Source organism: Nannospalax galili, unplaced genomic scaffold (assembly GCF_000622305.1).
Source record: "Nannospalax galili isolate Female #2095 unplaced genomic scaffold, S.galili_v1.0 scaffold1345, whole genome shotgun sequence".
Classification (NCBI taxonomy): Eukaryota; Metazoa; Chordata; class Mammalia; order Rodentia; family Spalacidae; genus Nannospalax; species Nannospalax galili.
In genome coordinates, this window is record NW_008353213.1 from 421,083 (window position 1) to 433,958 (window position 12,876).

Consider the following 12,876-nt stretch of genomic DNA (forward strand, 5'->3'; position numbering starts at 1 on the left):
AAAATAAGCCAATATTTTGTGTAATTTCCAAGCCATTTGAGGAATCTTTAGTATCAGAACATTTCAGTGGTCAGCATGTACATTCCTAGCAGAAGATAAACAAAGATATACTTTAACAACTTGGTTTACTTGTCATATAGTAAGCAAAAGAATCTTTTGCTAAATCTGAATTTTGTTTCAGAGATTTTTCTATACAAAGTCTTCCCCGGTCAATACTATGGAATGTTGTCTCATTTCTAAGAACATGAAGGCTGTAATAGAGAGAATATGTGTGCTAGATTAGCTTCTTTCTGAGCAGAGGGCCCAGCTATACCCTGCTGAGAGTCCTCCTTGAGAAAAGTGTGGTGTCTTTGATCTCAGATCACTTCGGTTGTGGTGGTCTATTATGAATTAACAGAAAACGAATTAAATACTAAACAATATACAGCAACAGGATTGCAAAATTATAAATTATTTTTAGTGATTTTAGTTTAGTATCTTGTGAAGGATATACATTTAGAACATCTCTCCCATTAGGGAGAGCACAGAACCCTAAGAGGGGCAGTTGAAAATGGAAGATGAGCATCATAGCATGTACGCTCTAGCACAGAGCTTTGGTGACAAATCAGAGCTAACATGAGACTATGAGCCTATGCAGGAAAGATGTATTGAAGATACTTTTGGTTATTTTGAGAAATTTTACTTTAAAATGATGGAACTTTTTTCCTTCATGTTTAAAACTTCACCTTGCAAGGGCTTGTAGCATCTGGAAAAAAATGAACTGAGGAGTAGAAAATTCTGGGGATGCTAATGTAGAAAAGGAAAAAAATACAAAATTGATTTTAAAAGGCTCTCAAAATTACATACAGATTATTTTCAGAATTTGCTGTTTTATAGTTTGACTTCTTTGCTCAAGCCAGTTTAGGAAAGTACAGTAGACATTGAGACATTGAGACATTGAGACTCTGTGAGCAACAAACTGGGGTGGATTCTGTGGATACTCAAATGCTGTGGCAGGAAGCTCCTTACCCTGTGGATAGCAATCCATTGCAGTACCATCAGCCTCCACAGAGTTAAATGGTAAGAAAGAAGTGCTTCTGTTCCAGAACCAGTGCTAATGAGTTGAGCTGGAATCCTTAATCTGTGAATGGATGTTCTATAGATAAGGAGTTTGGGAAGGTTTCATGTTTTCCTTTCATACCAGTTCATAATGTGGGCTGGTTGATAGTGTTATTCATTATACTGATGCTTTGACTGGCCTTGCAGGAGATGGCAGCACTGTTCTCTGGAGACACAGTTAATGAGGCTGGAGACAGCACAGTTTCTGTAGTAAAGCCTGAAATGATGAGCACTGAAGTCAGCAGTAACACATGCATTGACATGGTCCCATTGTAGATTCATTGCATTGATGACACTGGTGAAAACGGTGGCAAACATCACTCTGAGTAACCAGAAAACATAAACTGGTTGAAAAATAAGAAACCTACAACCAATTCACCAACACCTTACTTTTTTTTTGGGGGGGGGGCTGAACTAAAAATTGTATTTATTTAAAGGTCAGAGATGATGGTAGGCCCCACACAGCCTTCTTCAAAAGAACACCAAATGAATGGGGCTTCCCAACAGTGATCCCTGGGGGGCGGGTGGAAGGTGGGGCTTCCTTGCTGCAACACTGAGGAGGAGACCCTGGAAAATCCGAAGCTTTGAAACCCTGTGATTGGAGATCACCACACTTTACTTTTAATGGCAAATTGTGTAGAGAATGGGAGATCAATGGTGGCCATGGTGAGTATGGCCCAATGCTTCCCTCCATCCCTCCCTCACCTGGAACCCAGAGCATCAACATCCATAATAGCATGGGTGCCCCTGATCCTTTCATTGAGAGCTGGACTAGATGCTGCATACAAAGAAGCTTTGAACCATCTATATTGTAGTCTAATGACAAACTAAAGATTAATTTACAGATGTTGAAATAATGCTTTGATCTCACAAGTGTGAGTTGGGACTATCAAAATATTTCCAAGTATAGCTCTAACATTTTCCATGGTGTTTTCTGAGCAATTCTGTTGAAATTTCATTGTGTCTACAGCATCAAGACAGAGAATGAACCATTGTTTTCCTTATGGAAGAATAAAAGAAATTTCAATTTCAGCTGCACTTTTCTTATCTCAAAATTAAGATTTTGCCTCATTTCAAACAATAATGCAGTTTAGTTGTAATGATCTCTTGAAAGCTAATTCATTTACTTTTATAACATTTTTATTGAATTTTGAAAGTTTCATACAATGTATTTTGATCATATTCAGATACCCTCTCCCATTTCCTCTCAGACTGACACCCACCTTCTTATGGCTCCCCAATTCTTGTCCGTTAGTATTATTAAGACCGATAGATTCTAATTTGTGTTCCCCAAGTGCTCTACAGTATGGGTTCATCCCCTGGAGCCAAATGTACCCACCTGACCTCATACACTAAGAAAGCAATTTTTTCCATGCACCAACAGCTATAAATTGCCAGTAATTCCTCAGGTAGGGCTGCGGCTTCATGCCAGTCTCCTCCCTCCATGTTTGGTTTTGCCTGTCTTGGGCTTGTGCATGGTCTTCTGCATGCTGTCACAAGCACTGTGTTCATGTGTTCAACTACTTAGTTGTGTCAGGATAAAATGCTTTCCTTGGGTTCGTTCTCCACCTCTGGTTCTTACAGTCTTTCTGCCACTTCTTCCACCATGATCCCAGAACCTTTGGAAGAGAAGATATTCAATACATTTAATGCAGAGCACTCTGAAGCTTCTTATTTTCTGCATATTGACCAGCTGTGGATCTTTGTGTTGTCATTGCTGTAAAAAGAAATTCAGAATTTCACTAACCTACAGGTACAATAATAAGTCATTAGGGGTTGGTTTAATACTCTGTTTAGCAGCATAACTGTAGTAAGTTATTCCATATAGTCAGTGATCTACCTAGCCACAAGATCTACATTCTGTAAACACTGCCACATATGGAATTCATCTTGTGAAGCAGACCTTAATCATTATCAGAATGTAATTGGTTTCTCTCACATCATTCATGCACCAGTGAGCATATATTGCCAGGCCAGTCACTATTGTCACTCACCCAGGGTTAACTACTGGGTAAGTCTGATGATTACTTTTCTCTGTAATAGCATTCACAGAAACTACTAGCACATGAAAGCTATGCAGTAGAGATGAAGTTTTGAGGTCAGTATCATTTTTTATTTCTCTGTGTTAGTTTTACAACTCACATATGTAAAGTCTTCAGCAATAGGGTCCTACCCTTAAGGTCTGGAGGGCAATCAAAAAGAATGACAATAGCCAATATTATGTTAAGATTTATAGGAACTCCCTGGTGAACAACTCCAAAAGAGGGAGTCCATTTCTGACTGAGCTTTTTAAGTTGCTCCCCTGTGGTGTCTGACAGGGTCATTGTTCCCCATTATAAGGTAACTACATTTAAATTCTTTTATGTGCATATGTATATGTTTTAAGTAGCTTCTATAGTAATAGATTTCCATGTGAAGTTCTTAAAAGGCCTTTTGTCTTAACTATCCCTCCCCATACTCCTTTCTCTATGTTGACCACTCCCTCCCCACCTCATTTAGCTCTTCCTGCTCCATTATTCCCCTCTCCCCTTTTATAGTACTGTATTCTTTCTCCCTACCCAATAAAGCCCCTAGTTTGTGGCCCTTAACTAATTTAATTACCTCTATCGCCTTTGAAATGCAAATACCTGAAAATTCAAAACTAACATCCACATATGGGGACTAATAGTTTTAATTTTAAATTTATCTCAAGTTTCAGTTGGAGAACTCAAAGATATCTCAGAACACCCAAAACACACAGTTGATATTTCCCATTTATCCCAATAAATTTTCTCCTTCCTGATTTCTGTTTGACCTGTCCTCACTTTCTTCAGGATCTCGTGCTCTGACATGGGTAGACAAACCACATAACACACCTTTATCTAAATTTTGTATAGTTTACAAAGAAACGAACACTTGGCACTCAGCTTTGTGTAGCAGCCCAGCAGCTTGCTGTCTGCCTCATCTCACATCCCCACCTTCCCACAGGCCCCACAGAGTTCTGTGCAGTCCACGGGATCCTCAGAAGGGCCCCCCAGAGCCCCATGGTGTCCAGGACAGGCTGACTTACCTGCTCCCTGTTCCTGGCTTCCCAGAATGTTGCCATCTCCTGCAACACTAGGCTCCACCCTTCATCCCAGGGTGCCCTGTGCTCTTCAGAGAAACTCAGGAGGAATAAATCATTTTCGGGCTACACCATTGTTACAGACATTCCAAAGTGTCTCCTTTTACTGCCTGGTCTAAGATTTGGGTTGCTTTGTCACTATGGTTTTGGCTTTACAGAGAGTACTTGGAGGTAAATTTAATGAGTGTATCCTTGGTTAAATGCCAAATGAGCAAACAAACAGTCTAACAAAAAGCTGTTAGATTTGGAGCCATGGAGATTGCACTGAGCAGAAGTCAATTCCTATTCATCATCATGACAATGGAAAGCATATTTCTTGTAATTTTTTTTTTCTTTCTATGATTTCTTTTAGAACTTCTAAATGAAGTGTTCACCCATGACATTACAAATCAGAAAATTATCATGTAACAATTGACATATCCAGGCAGATGCGTAGAGAGAATTATAAGAAATCAGGGTTTTGGAGCTGTAGGGAGATAATTAGTTTACTAATACAATTAGAGCTTGATGTATATGTGTATGTGTGTGTGTGTGTGTGTGTGTGTGTGTGCTTCTCTCTGTCCCTCCCCTTCCCTTTCTGTGTGTGTATTCACTTCTCTGGTATTGTGTATCTCACAGCTGAAGTCATAATTCAACAAGCTTGGTAAAAATAATTTCTTTCATTCTTACCATGAGAAGCATTGTCATATTTTTCTTGTTGGGTTTGTGAGAAGAAAGGCATTTATAATGAAGGAAGATTCTCTGACTCTCTTCTGGGTCAAAATCTCCCATTGAGCTTCAAATATTGTCCAAGAGAAATCCTATCTGAGGAAAGACAATCTGAACAACTAGGTTATCTGAGCCTCTCACTTCTACTTCCATATGAGGCTTGTGTTATAACTTGTATCTCTATGAGAAGAAACTCATCATTCTAGACAATAAGTTGCAACATCTTCAGACTCTAGGCTACTGATCATAATAGAATACTGAGTTCCAGACCACTACCACTGAACCTTCATGGGACACCAGATTCCAAATCAGATCATGGAGGACCAGGCTTTCCCTGGTAGAACAGGAGCTTTCCCTGTTTCCTGCTGAAACCAAGCTAAATACCTGCTAATGTTCTTACTTGTCCAGCGAATGACGGCAGTACTTTCTCCTAGAGATTCCAATGGTGAGAATGGAGACTGCATCATCTGGATGTCACATTTGGCTCCTGAGATTGGCCAAAATTGATTCAAATTACCACAAAATTAATCCTGTATTAAGATGACTTCTTTGAAGGATGAGAATTCTCTGACAACATGTTTAGTAAATATGAAACATGCATCTCCTTACTAGGAGGCCAGAGTAACTGAAGCCCCAGGAACTGAATGGAGGTACTCATGTCTATGCTGTGTCCAGAGTGGGAATAACTCTTGAATAGAAAGTGAACACTCAATTAAGAAGTCTTCAGAGCTTTCCTTATCACTGTGTTGAGCTCCATTGTATAAATGTACCACATTTTATTATTCATTCATCAGTGTCAGTTGAGGGACCTTTATGTTATTTTTATTTTTTGCTTGAAATGATAAGACCTAACATATATGGCAGAATATCTGAAATCTGGTGCAGGAGCTATGGGAATGAGGAGAAGGTAGGGGTGGGTCTAAATTTGATTAAGATATATTATATGAACTACACAAAAACTCAATAAAAAATGGGGAAGAAAAGAAAAAGAAAAAACCCTCTCATACTGTCCTTGAAACTTATTCATGACTAGCAAGATTAACTTGTATTCGAAGATCAAACACTGATGTAAAAACAACATATATTTTTATGGTGAATAAAATGCCATTGTACACTTCAAAAAGAAAAAAGTCCTGAGAGCATTGAGGTGTGCAAATACAAATCAGTAGTTTCTGGTCACAGCTGCAGAGCAGTTTTATGTCAGTAACTCACCACAAGCCTCATGTCCCCTGCTATCTCAGGTCAGAACAGCATATTTGCATATGAAGTGTTTGCCTTTGGAAGCCAATGAGCATCATCAGTCTGATCTATCAGTTCCATATTCATTTCTCTCATGTTCAAAACATGGTAACCTTTTAATGCTTCTGTCTAAAGGCAGAGGCTCTCAGTAGAGGTACATTCTGAGGAAGTTACTGAAAGATTACAGTTTCATTTCATGGTTATCTGTGGATATTATTGTGGTGAAGTGGTTTTCTCTTTGCAATAATGCCTGGTTTTCTTTTTTGTGAATACAAAATGCCGCAGAAACATATTAGTGACGTTTAATAATGGAGAGGATCTCACATGACTAATTCTTATCCAATAAACCAATGCCTTTCTCCATTTATAATTACTTAACTATTCAGGAACTTCCTATATCAAGGCACAAACAAGCTCATGGATATTCCTCATTTGATTTTTGAGGCATATTATCACCTTTCTGAGATCTCATTGAGATTACAATTCTATGGCCAAATTCCTAGAACTGTTGCTGTTCTCAATCTCTTCTTATTACAAGGTATTTTCTTTAGGTAGTGGAGATCTTTCTTTCTCTAAAGAGTAAACATTCATTACCTTGAGTCTGTTGTTCCCTAAACCTGTATACTGTACTATAATGAAATCTCTACAGTCCCTAAAGAACATGGCTCACAGTGGTTGGGATTAAGACAGTGGAGATCTACCTGGATCATGAGAGAAGCATGAAAGAAAGTAAATTTAGAAGGTCTGCTTGAGGAATTACAGTCATAGTCCAGAATGTTTCCCCACTGGAAATAGTAATATGGTCGTGTCTATGTGGGTGTCTGTGAAAGGCTGAGTGAGGATATATTAAGGTATGTAGGTATCAATTCCATAGGAAAGAGAGACAATTTTGGATGAAGATGGCATCGATGCAGTACCACAAAGACAACGCTGACCATAGGAGAGGTGAAAGAATGGAACACAGTGGTGGGTATGTAGAGGACAGTAATCAAGATGAGATATGTAGGTGTAGCTGATTTTGAAGGCAATTGCTAAAATAAGCAAATTCATGAGTTATATACAGCCATTTACTCATTATTAGAGAAAGATGTTATTAATTAAAGTCATATTTAATACACTCTGCAGGCTTGGAATGATATTTTAAAAATCAGCATAAACTCATGGTTTACTTGGGTAGAGATGAGTATCTGTCTATGTGTGACTAAATAAATTGATGGGCAGATTGAGAGATGACTGATGTATGGGTAGGCAGATAATTCCCTCTAGTATACAAGGAATTACTATCTAGTCCTCTAAGGTAGTTATTGTTTCTAAATATCATTCTTAATGAAAAGTAACCATAAATTGTTGAATAATGCCTATGTCTAAATCTAGGATATACAGGATGAAAAATTAACTTTACTCATCTTTTGTGTAAAGGAACACTACAAAAATAAAAGAATTACAATAAAACAAAATAATCAGCTTCGTGAGGATACAGTCAGCCAAATTTGGTTGATTGATAAACACAATGATAAATCAAATTAATCTTGTAACCCACTGAAAGAATTATGAATCTTTGAATGCATGTTGATATTCTAACAAGGAATAAGATCTTCACAAAAATATTTATTACACAGGATAAAATAACAATGGAAGAGAAATTGTGGCACATGCCACTTTAACCTAGATCTACAACTGAAAATTGATTCCACAGGCTGAAATGTGAGAAAGGCAGAACATCACTTCCTGATACTTATGTCCATTATGGCGGCACTATGTATACTTGAAATTAACATGTCAAGGTTTTACATCCTAGTACCACATGGGTTATGACTGTTCATGGAGAAGAATATATAAACATTTAATTATGTGAAAGTGAAATAATTTGATTGAGGTCTAATCTAGTGTGAATGGTGTCCTTATAAGAAGAGGAAAAATGTTGCAAAACCATAGAGCAAATACCTTTGAAGACAAAGGATGATGGTTTCACAAGTTAAGAAGAATGGCCACAGAGGGACTAGCACTGCTGACATTGATCTCAAGCAGACAGATTCCTCAGTGGTGAGAAAATATGTTTCTGATATTTATTGCCTCCAGGCTATTGTTCTTTATGATTGTAGTCCTAGCGAAGTAATAAACTGACAAAGATGCATTTGCTGAACTAAATCATGAGGGAATAAACAAATCCAAATTCTGTAAACTGGTGTACTATTATTACCAAAATACAAGATCTAGAAGCTCAGACACTGGGCAATAATTCTGTACTGAAATTGTTCAATAAACACTCAGTAATACTAAATGTGGGTCATGAATCTAGACAGAATCATTTGTTACCAAAAAGGGAACTTTGATGGAATTTAAAAATGAATCTGAGGCTTGTATGGAATTATTTACTAATACTAAATGTTGATTGAAAGGACACCTTGAGATTATTTATGGAAAAAGTCATTAAAAGTAAACAAACACTGATTAAATTTTAAATGTGCTATGGCCATGAGACCTGCATCTTTCACATGGCTCCAGTGAGAAAGAAAATTTTCAGGGTCTCATGTTTTTGTAGATGTGAAATATTTTTACTGTTTAAAGGTAAAAATCAGTTCTCAAATGCTAAAGGGTTAGCATTTGCTGTGTGCCAACCATCCTTATCACCACTTGGTCTTTACAGGATATGGTTTGTCTCTAGCAGGTTCATACACAAGAAGTTTAGTACACAATGTAGTGGTATTAGGTAGTGATGGAACTTTAGCAAGAGAGTCTTACTAAAATTTGGTTAGTTCAGTGGGAGTTATTAACTAGAATGTGGGAAATGTAGCAGTGACTGCATCATTGAAAAAATATCATTCCCTCCCCAGCCAACTGTTAACTTCTAATAGCTTTCCAGGGAGGGGTAGAAACACTTGGGCCCTTCTCCCATGCATAGCTACAACTTCTGTGAGTTCATGAATGCAATTACTATACCATGTCTGGATACAGCAATCCGAAGAACCTCCCCCCTCACTATCTGCTTCTGGTCCCTTTACTGAAATATTACCTGAATTTTGAAAGAGCTGAAAGAGGTGTGCCTGTGTAATTTACTTTTTGCTTTATTTTAAGATGATTAAGTTGTTGTGTATGAAATACACAAAAGTTCAATTAAAAAATTTACAAAGAAAAAAAAAAGAACCAAAAACCTCTAACCGTTTATTTTTGGCTGTTAGTCTGAGGGTACTGTCCAGAAGACAGCAGGAACTTGAGGCAGCTAAGCACGTTGCATCCAGACAGGAAGAAGGCCACAATGAATGCACAGTGCTGTTCAATCCCCCTTTTCATTCATTCAATACAGAATTCTAGCCCAAAGAATGGAGCTGACCACATTTAGGGTACCACTGAGCATTGACTACCTCTCATTGCACAAAGAATCTTCTATTTTCAAGGCTGAAAAAGAACTATTCCATGACATAAACATTTAGAACTACAGACATAAATATTCAGAAGACAGTTCAATGGAAACAAGTCCATTTAGCAAAATAAAAATAATGATTTTCCCCTTTGGATCTATGTCCTCTTCAATCAGTCATTTGAACTGAATTTATCAGGCATGGATGGATAATGCTGTGGCCAGAAGATTGCAGCAATTTAAATAAAAACTATGAATGTCATATGTTGGATACCTCCTTATGAGCTAAAAAGGAATCCCCCAAGGTCTTGAAATAATACAGGTTTCTTCCATTTCTCTTGATTCCCCAGCATAACCTAATGGTATATCCCTATTTTGGAAGGTACCAGAGGATATTCGGTTGTAGGGCCTAGAGAAATCCAAATGGAGGGGAGCTGGAACTTTTTGCCCCTATGATTAAATATCATAGTATAGGAACATTGTATAAAATACAACGGATCTGCCAGGCAATAGATGTACAATAGTGGCAATGCAATAGAAAGTATTGGCTGTCCTTAGTGTAACACAATCACTGCTAATGAGATTTGAGGCATGTTCTGTAAGACAGAATTCATTTCATTATTGTAAAGCTGATTTAAAAAAAATAATTATAGGGGCTGGAGAGTTGGTTCCCTGGTTTAAGAGTACTGGCTGCTCTTGCAGAAGACCTGGGTTTAAATCCTAGCACCCACATGATGGCTAACAACCATCCATACTCCAGTTCCAGGGGATCTGAAACCCTCTTCTGTCCTCTGCAGACCCTACATGACATGGGTGCACTTACCTATATGCAGGCATAACACTATTACACATAAAATAAACTTAAAAGCTTAAAAAACATTTAATTTTAAAATGTATATACTCAAATGTTTTGTCACTGCCAACAAGAACCAGAATACTGTAACTTATGAGAATAAGTGATTTATTATATATACACAATGATGATAATATGTTTCCTCAAAGAATGTATCATTATATCCTTCTCCAAAGACCAAAAGTAATAAAAACTTCTACTCTGTACAACATCATTAATAATTAGAGAAATGCAAATTAAAACCACTTTAAGATTTCATCTTACCCCAGTAAGACTGGCTAAGATCAAGAGAATAAACAATACTAAATGCTGGAGAGGATGTGGGGAAAGGCAAATGCTCATCCATTGCTCATGGGATTGCAAACTCATGCAATCCTAAGGAAAGAAGTGTTAAAAATGCTTAAAAAAAAAAAAATGAACCCACCATTTGACTCAGTTATACCACTCCTTAGCATATACCCTGTGTCCCAGGGGTACTTTTTCCTCAGAGTGGTGGGGCCTGCTGTGGAGAATTGGCTGTAGAAAGTTCGCTGTGACATTGGATCCATTTTGGACAGAAGTGGCAGCCAGTGCAGGGGGAAAAATGGCTCTGGGGTCTCACCCACATGAACATGAGAAGGGACATTTTCTGACCTGGGGCAAGACCATGGGCAAAACTAAAGGAGACTGTGGGCAGGGTAAAGAAGAGATTTGGAATGGCGGCTGCTGAGCCACAGAGCAGAACCGGATGCGAGGTGTTCGCCTTTTTGTGGAGCGTTGGGTATTCGCTTTTGTAAGTTACTCTATTTCCCCTACCCAGGATATAAACTATGAAAAATTCAGATGAAGATGTGTTATAGGGTTTGTCTAATAGTGCCCGGAGCAAGGGGACCTAAGAGAACCCTGGCAACATACCCAAAGGACTCATCCTGTTGCAGAGACTCTTGTACATTCATGTTTGTTGCTGCTTTTTTGACAATAGCTAAGAGATGAAAGCAACCTAATTGTCCTTCAACTAATGAGTGAATAATGAAAATGTGGTATATTTACACAGTGGAGTTCTACACAGAGGTAAACAGACAAAAATCATGAAATTTTCAGGTAAATGGATGGAACTAGATTTTATACTAAGTGAAATAATACAGACTGAGAATAAAAAATGACATATGTTCTCCCTCATATGTGGATCCTAGTACCAAATCCTTTTATGTGAGTATGTATCCAGTTATAACTGCAGGAACAGGGATAATGAAAAGGAATCAGGAAAGTAAATGGATAGAAAAACCTGAAAGAGAACAGTAGGAAGATAGGTGTTCTTAGGAAAAAAATGGATAAAAATTACATTAAATGGGATGGAGGGAGGAAAGGTTATACAAGGAACCTTGAGGAAAAGGGGAAAGAAGGATCTCAAGAGAACTGGGACTATAGGAAACTGGTATAATCAAGGGAGAAATGGGGAAAATGGGGACCCTTTAAATGTGGAAGCCATGGAGGATTAGACAGGGAGAGAGAAAGTAGATATAAATGATGCCTAACTAGTTTAAAAACAAACAGAGGGAATCATATTAGTCCAGCAGCCTAAGGACAAATTATACATACAGCATCTCTACATGAGTCTAAGTGTATAGCTAAAGGCTAAATTACAAAACTAGTTTAAAAACAAACAGAGGGAATCATATTAGTCCAGCAGCCTAAGGACAAATTATACATACAGCATCTCTACATGAGTCTAAGTGTATAGCTAAAGGCTACATTACAAGAAACAGTGCGAGACAGGAGAAACCTCCCTTTGAGTTGTTGGATAGGGTGGTCCAAGAGACCCCCAAAATTACACAGGCTATTGCCACAGCCCTTGATTGCCTCACGGAACTTGAAGGTAAGACTCTACTGCTGAAGACAGAGTATTTAGAACGATGTACATGGAACGGACTTAGAAGCCACTTCCTCTAAAGGTTAGCTCTCATTGCTTTGGAAAGCACCAGGAAGGTGCCAAAGGAAAACATCAATTGGTGGTCCAACATCAGTTTCAAGACCAAATAATCACATCAATGGCCAGCACAGCACACAACATTGGTGCAGTAGTGGCACTTTTATCTTGGGGGCAATCAACAGATGTGTAATTGGCCTAATGACCAGAACAATGACCAGCACAGCAAACTATATTAGTGCAGTAGTGGCACTTTTATCTTGGGTGAAATCATCAGATGTGTAATTGGACTAAAAGCCCACTCAATGGGAGGGAACTCAAGTGTGATACTATAAACATAACCAAATACACATGACTGGAGAGTTCATATATCTTAGAGAAAACTCTAAGATGTCACATGTAATGTAATAAGATGTCACTAATGTAATTTCTTACTATGTACAAAATATGAAAGATAAAGGTTCAGTTTCATTCTTCTGCAGGTGGATATCCAGTTTTGCTAGCACCATTTGTTGAAGATGCTGTTTTACCTCCATTGTGTGTTCTTGACACCTTTATCAATACCAGAGGGATGATACTCATGCTTGACTTTTCTATTGTGTTCCATTAAT